Raw genomic sequence first — 7,171 nt, 5'->3', positions numbered from 1 at the left:
GCTCTTGGCATTGGTTGTGTTTGTGTTATTTACTAGGATACTTTTCCGGTCATCTTGATAAGCATCAGGGCAGTTAGGCCGGCTAACCTAAATGATCGGGGGGGGCCGTGGCGGTTTGGCATTGTAGCTGACTGAAAAATATATCTTAAACGAACATTAGTACTCAATGTAGTTCATTTAGTAATCATACATTTTTCGAGGTACTTTACAGTGCTATTCAGCACATTGTACTATACAGTACGGGCCTCTACCTGTGTCCAGGCAGGTCCTGAGCTCGTTACCTAACACATGGTACTCCCGCTCTACTAAGGAAAAACTGAAATCGGGCCCCGACCCGGACAGGACAGCCCCCCGCCCCACCAGCGGCCCCTGGCCTCACGTCTCTCTCCAGGGGCCCACAGCGCTCCTCCGTCTGCCTGTATACCTTACGTCTGCGTGTGCGGTGGAGCCGTCTGAACGGCCTTGTGGGTCTGGGACCTCTGGTGCGCTCGCCCACCACCAGCACTGGAACACCGCCCCTCTCCTCCTCCGCCGGCCTCTTGACGTGGGAGGCTGGAAGGGGTCGTCGTAAAATAACGAGGAGGCCGTAAACGTAGGATGCATGCACCACATGTTCCGGCGGGACATTTGATGTGCCGTTTTACCGCGTCGCGGAACGTGACACGCTTTGCGCTGAGAGCCGGAGACGTGGTCGCGCACGTCGAGTCGGGGTCTCCGCCGACGTTTATCAAGATAAGGAACGCCACGCTCGACGCTTGGCCTTGTATCGACTGACTGCATCTCATATCTCTTGTGGGGTGTTTAACCACGGACATTTTGAAGTTGACCTAAGTGTGTAAAAGGTGGCACTAATGAAACTAATTGCATTGCGGCATTCGCATAAGACAGCGTTTTGGCTTTCACCCCTTTAAAGGTGACACATTATACCACCAGGTGTGACTGTGATTAGCCATCACAAGCCTTTTCGAAAATCTGCTTCTTCTGACGTCACAAGTGGGCGTGTCCACCTAGATGTGTGCCGGATAGATCAGTCTACCAGGACGGAGTAAACGTTGCTCATCTATCCGTTATAAATCTAGGTGGACACGCCCACTTGTGATGTCAGAGGAGGCAGATTTTCAGAACGGCTTGTAATGGCTAATCCCACTCACACCTGGTGGTATAATATGTCACCTTTAATGCACTGGAACCGTCGAGTAGACAGACTGCACAGAAGCACTGAAACAGGGAGGTGGCGTGAGATGAAGCGTGACTCGTTGGGTTGAGTTGACTTTCAGTTTGACTCATCCTCGGCCTTGCTTTCCTTATCACAGGAGCAAGGTCCTTGACGCAATAGAGAACACTTTGGTGCAACTTTCATGCACGAGTCCCACACACTCCATATATGTCTGCAATGGGCTGCATGACAGCATCACTGGGCGGGAAGAACGAGAAAGTTCTGGTTGTGGTGGTGGAGGGGGCAGGGGAGGTTGTTGGTCTTGCGGTGACGATGACAAAGAAGGAATGTCTCGCTGAGGTGTTTCAAGTCTGGGATGGGGGCGTGGGGCGGGGGGTGAGTCAGCCTGAATGATCCTATTGTGTGACGCTGCATGGCTAGCATAATGCTCCGTGCCACGGCGGCCGCGGCCGCGACAAGGGTGGCGGCGGCGGGCTTCCCCAAAGTATTCCCTACGATGTCGCCCCCCCCCACACCTCACCCCATCCACCCGCCCGGGAACGCCCACCCCGTAAATCGGCCCCAGACTTTGTTATGGAATGAAAAAGAAAAAATTTGCCGCCGTCTAAATGAGCTTCGTCTGTCTGGTGAGTTTTCTTTCCCACTTAATGTCTTTACCGGGCCGATGGAAACAAAGAGCCCAACGGTGTTTAAATAAGAAAACCTTATAACCGTAAAACACTGCCGATGAAACACAAGCCGGGGACGGGAACGCCCCCTCGTCCGAGAAGGCCCGTTGTCACAGCCTCCAGCCGGTTCTCTCCCAACACAGACGGGAACAGTTTTTTTCCCTCGTGAAACAACCTCACAAATGAACGCCAACGACCGTAATGCGGCGACACGTTTAAAGCCGCGTAAAAAACTCAACTCGCTCTCGTCCGACGGAATATTCCGAAGAAAACATCTGCTCCTCTGAACAGAACAGCTTCCCCGCAATGGAGTTCTTTCCTAGTGTCTGGGAAACTAAGACCAGACGAAGACCAGAGGGTCCAGCACCCACGGCGTAGTGGAAAATGTAGTCTTGTCTGCGCCCTTGAAATGTCCACATATCCCGTTTCTTGCAAAGGAACAGACATTGATTCTTGGGAATGTTTCTGTTGATGCCATGTTTTCAACCGCCCAAAATGTCTCTTAACTTTAGGGGTCTCTCATCATCAAGGGAGAGCCCTGTCCATTTAACGTCCATTCAACTGTCAAGTTATCCAAATGAAGTCACTCTTCAAACATCTCTTGATAATGATCCTGATTTCTGTGGTTATGTAAATCTCCAGTAAGACCAGCATATTTCCTCCCATGGGACTGGGAATGTATTGATCTCCAATATGAGTCATTGGTGGGTCTTAGATCAATACAGGCTTGGAGAGTGAGGGAATGTCTGGTGTCTGTGCAGACGTTACTTTTATTATTATTCCCGGTGTTCCCCGACCTGCTTCGGGACGTCAGAGGGTGGGATCTCCTGAGGTGCGTCTGTGATCACGCGGGTGTCTGCCATCGTGCCTGGTGGAAATGTCTTGTAGTAAAATCTGGAACAGAATCTGGTGGGTTTTCTCTCTCTCTCTCTCTCTCTCACTCACTCACTCACTCACTCACTCACTCACTCACTCTCTCTCTCTCTCTCTCTCTTCTCTCTCTCTCTCTCTCTCTCTCTCTCTCTCTCTCTCTCTCTCTCTCTCTCTCTCTCTCTCTCTCTGCCGCTCTCTCTCTACCTCTCTTTCTACCCCTCGCTCTACCTACCTTTACCCTCTCTCTCTCTCTCTCTCTCTCTCTCTCTCTCTCTCTCTCTCTCTCTCTCTCTCTCTCTCTCTCAGACACCCGCTAGGTTCAAGGCGTTCCCATTGGTTTTCCTTACTGTGAAAGTCCCTCTTTTACTTTACTTTCCGATCTTTACGGCCTTCGGGCGTGAAAGGAACAGTCAAGGGACTGGTTATCAAAGGGGAGGTGGTTCAAAAAGATGTTGGTGTGACAACATCACAATAAAAACACTGCTGTCAGTTTCTTCGTTGAACAGTAGCGGCAGAGTTAGCTACTCCTGAGTTTAGCTTAGTGTCACTGAAATCCTCTCCTGAGTTCAGCTGAGAGTCAGTTACCTACTCATGAGTTTATCTTAATGTCAGATTTAGCTACTCAGGAGTTAAGCTCAGTGTCACTCATTGCTACTCCTGAGTTCAGCTCAGTGTCAGAGTTAGCTTCTCCTGAGTTTAGCTTAGTGTCACTCATTGCAACTCCTGAGTTCAGCTTAGGGACTGAGTGAGCTGCTCCTGAGTTTAGCTTAGAGCCAGAGTTTATCTTCTCCTGTCATGTCCCCCGTCAGTGCTTGGTGTCTGAGTTGTGTGTGCTGGTTTTCTGGTCGTCTTCCAAACTCAGAGCTAGCCGCAGCTAATTTAACTGGATTGATGAACTGATTGCCTTGGAAAAAAAAGGTTTAAAGTGTGGAAAGTCCCGAGAAACACAGCGGAAGAGATTTAGATCTCTGGATAGAGTTATGGTACAGTACCCTTTGAGAAGCCAAGATCTGTTGGCTTGAACAAGATAAGAGGGTCATTCATCTGAAACACATTACTGTCGCGTATTATCAAATGTATCCAAGAGTAATTTTCTGAGTTCATCAGTACAGAAGGAAGTGTGGTTCATTGTCTTGTGCGCAGACCTGTTTCTATATTTAACCCGCTTGACTGCAATTCACTAGTATAAACAATGGGGGCGTTTTTGAAGTCATTTGTTAGCATTACGAGCTCTTCAGTGACATAATCTTTGAGGAACTAAAAGCCGGCGGTCTGTGTCTATGTTATATCAGCCCAGCCCATAAAGCTGTGGTCTTCCACCCTGTTCCCAGAACCTTCCATTCTTCTCTTGTAGAACGAACCAGAATTCTTGGCGATCTACGTCAGGGATGTTTGAGAGCAGAGAGCACCGGGTTCGATGCCGTGGCGTGGGGACACATGTGTGGTGTTAGCGATCAATTTTAGAATCACAGCAAACCCAAGGAAAATGTATTTCTTTCTTTCAATTCCTCCCTGAAGGACTGTATGGACGTCATGAACGCTGACAGCTGATTTCTGTCTGTTTAGATGTTAACTGTAAACGTTTTGCAGGAATTGGAATTGACACCCATTGTGTGGCTGCATTCCTGACGTCAATAAGGCATTTTACTAGACTGGTGTCATGTCACAAAACATGTTTTCGTTTCCTTGTTGTGTTTTGACCATGATAAAAAGTGTTCAAACTAATCTGCCCCAAACCTAAATCCATCTGGCTTAAACCCTTTTGTTTGGTTATCTTTTGAGTTGCAATATGTTATCAATCACATAATCAATCCCATCAACACGTTTCATCCTCTATGAAGAATAACAATGAGGATGATGATGACGATGATGATGATGAGAAAGTGTGAATGGCATGATTGGTGATTAATCGAGACGTCTTGTGTCTTGTTTGTCCGCAGGGGACCACACCCACTCTTCCTACGGTGGTCAAGATGGGACATGCTTACGCTGGCATGGGCAAGGTGAGACCCCATGAACACACCCTGTACACGTACGCACACACAGGCACACACCACAAACACGCACACACAAACAAATATGTCCATAGGCTTCACACTCACACAGAAATATTCCCAGCAATATAATATTGCTGGGAAATATTCCCAGCCAAACACACAGGAACAAACACACAAACACACACACACTTTACGCATACCAACCGACTCACATTTCTCACAAGCAAACATTGACCAATCCACCCACATTCAACCGAACAAATACACACTCTCTCTCTGTCTCTCTCTCTCTGTCTCTCTCTCTCTCTCTCTCTCTCTCTCTCTCTCTCTCTCTCTCTCTCTCTCTCTCTCTCTCTCTCTCTCTCTCCCCCTTTTCCATGTGTCTCTCTCTCTCTCTCTGTCCACCTCTACCTCTTTGCCTCTCTCTCTCTCTCTCTCTCTCTCTCTCTCTCTCTCTCTCTCTCTCTCTCTCCTGTCTCTCTCTCTGTCTCTCTCTCTCACACACACACACACACTCATGCAACGCAAACAAACATACATACACATTCTTGAATCACAGCCAAATGTTCTTGCAATTTGTTAAGGTCAGTGAATATTGAATGTTCTGCTTCGGGAGGCTGCCGATGCTGGTCACAGAAGATCCTTCATTAGGTCAGATGATCCACTGAAGGCGGGGTTTGATCCAGCATGAAGGCTAGTCGGGGGCGTAATGTAAGCACTCTTATTAGGTAGTGACTTCGCACACCTTCATCAAGGGTGTCTCAAAGGGAATGAGAATACATGTTTAGCTCCGGAGGTAGAGCGGGTCGGCTGCTAACCGGAAGGTTGCTAGTTCGATCCCCGGCTCCTCCTAGCTAGAGTGTCGAGGTGTCCCTTAGCGAGACACCTAGCTCTAACTGCTGCCGACAAGCTGGCTGTCGCCCTGCGTGGTTGACTCCGCCGTCCATGTGTGAATGTGTGTAAGGACCTTTGTAAGGCGTTTTGGATAAAAGCGTCTGCTCTACACCCTAAATGTAAATGTCCGACTTTCTGAGGGGTGCCTATAAATCGAGCAGATTGACGTCTGGGGAATCGAACCCAGTACATTTTGTCCGGTTTGAGCGCGACCCCCCTAGCCGCTGGTACCCCCTTCCTGCCCTCCTAAGTCAGGCAGCATTCCCATTCCCGGAGCAGACTCCCTCCCTGCTCCCACAGTTCACAGCGGAGCACCAAGACCCTTTCTTCTGGAAGCCGCGGCAAACAAATGGCCGCCTCCTACATTCTCACTCCTCTGCGAGGTCAGGGGAGTCGAGCGAGGAGATGCCCCCTCCCCCCCCCCCCCACCTCCCCACCACACACACACACACACCAGCACTCCGAAGGCCTGCATCATGTCTGTACTTACAGGAAACCCCTGGCACAGACAGAAAGAAACAGACAGACGGACAGAGAGGCGGGAATGGGTAGACCTATAGGAAGTGCCCCCCCCCCTGACTGTGGAATGTGGGGATGTGCGTAACACGTGGGAGACGGAGTTGGGGGAGAGAGCGAGAGCGTGAGAGAGATTAAGATGGAGGACAGAAGTGAGAAGCGTGGACATGCTTAGAGAGACCAGGAGAACATTCTTGGTGCGTTAGTCAGAGATGAAGAGAGAGAGGTGAAACAATGTGTTTTATCATCCGTCGTACCTTCTGCTGGACGTATGGTGTACGTCCTGACACTTAATGTGCGCACTTATGTATGTTGTACGTCCTTGCACTTAAAAATAGTACTTAGCATCGTGTAGCGTCTTATCCTAGCTATCTTTGTTGCATACGGGGAATGGGTTAACCTAGCGGTTGTTGGCACTTGTTTCTATGAACCTCCTTACTGACCGAAAGCGATATATTGCTGTTTTTCTTCTTCTGACAAATGGACTTATTCTAAGTCGCTCTGGATGAAAGCGTCTGCTAGATGCCCCTGCATGTAAATGTTGTTTGTGTTCGAGGCCAGGTTTCGGTACCACACAGCTGTGCCGTTGCGGTTGATTAGGAGAACACCATCACACCGTCACACCTCACACGCTTCCATGCGACCACGTCCGTGATGGATGAGGCCGAACAGGGAGGAGGAGAATAGCGAACCCCCCCCGGGTGTGCACAGGGCTTCCCCTCAAGGCCCATCCACCGCGCCTCACATGTATTTACATCTGAAGTACAACGCAATGAAACCCAATCATAACGCTTTTGTTATCTTGAAGTCGTTCAGAAGAAAAGGCCCATCTGGAACCACTCCCACCACCCGATGTTATTTATAATAAACGATGACTCTGGGAATAATAATAATAACACCATGAAACCGTACTCCATTGTGTGTGCGCGCTCCAACCGTTTTTTTTTCTTTCTCATCTCCGTAAATCGCCTTTACTGCATCATCACCTCACGGTCGCACCTCATTGGCTGTCGGGGGGTGTTGCGTAACACCTCGGATGGCGCCGC

Source organism: Gadus macrocephalus, chromosome 4 (assembly GCF_031168955.1).
Source record: "Gadus macrocephalus chromosome 4, ASM3116895v1".
Taxonomy (NCBI): domain Eukaryota; kingdom Metazoa; phylum Chordata; class Actinopteri; order Gadiformes; family Gadidae; genus Gadus; species Gadus macrocephalus.
Note: the sequence above shows the minus strand (reverse complement) of the source record.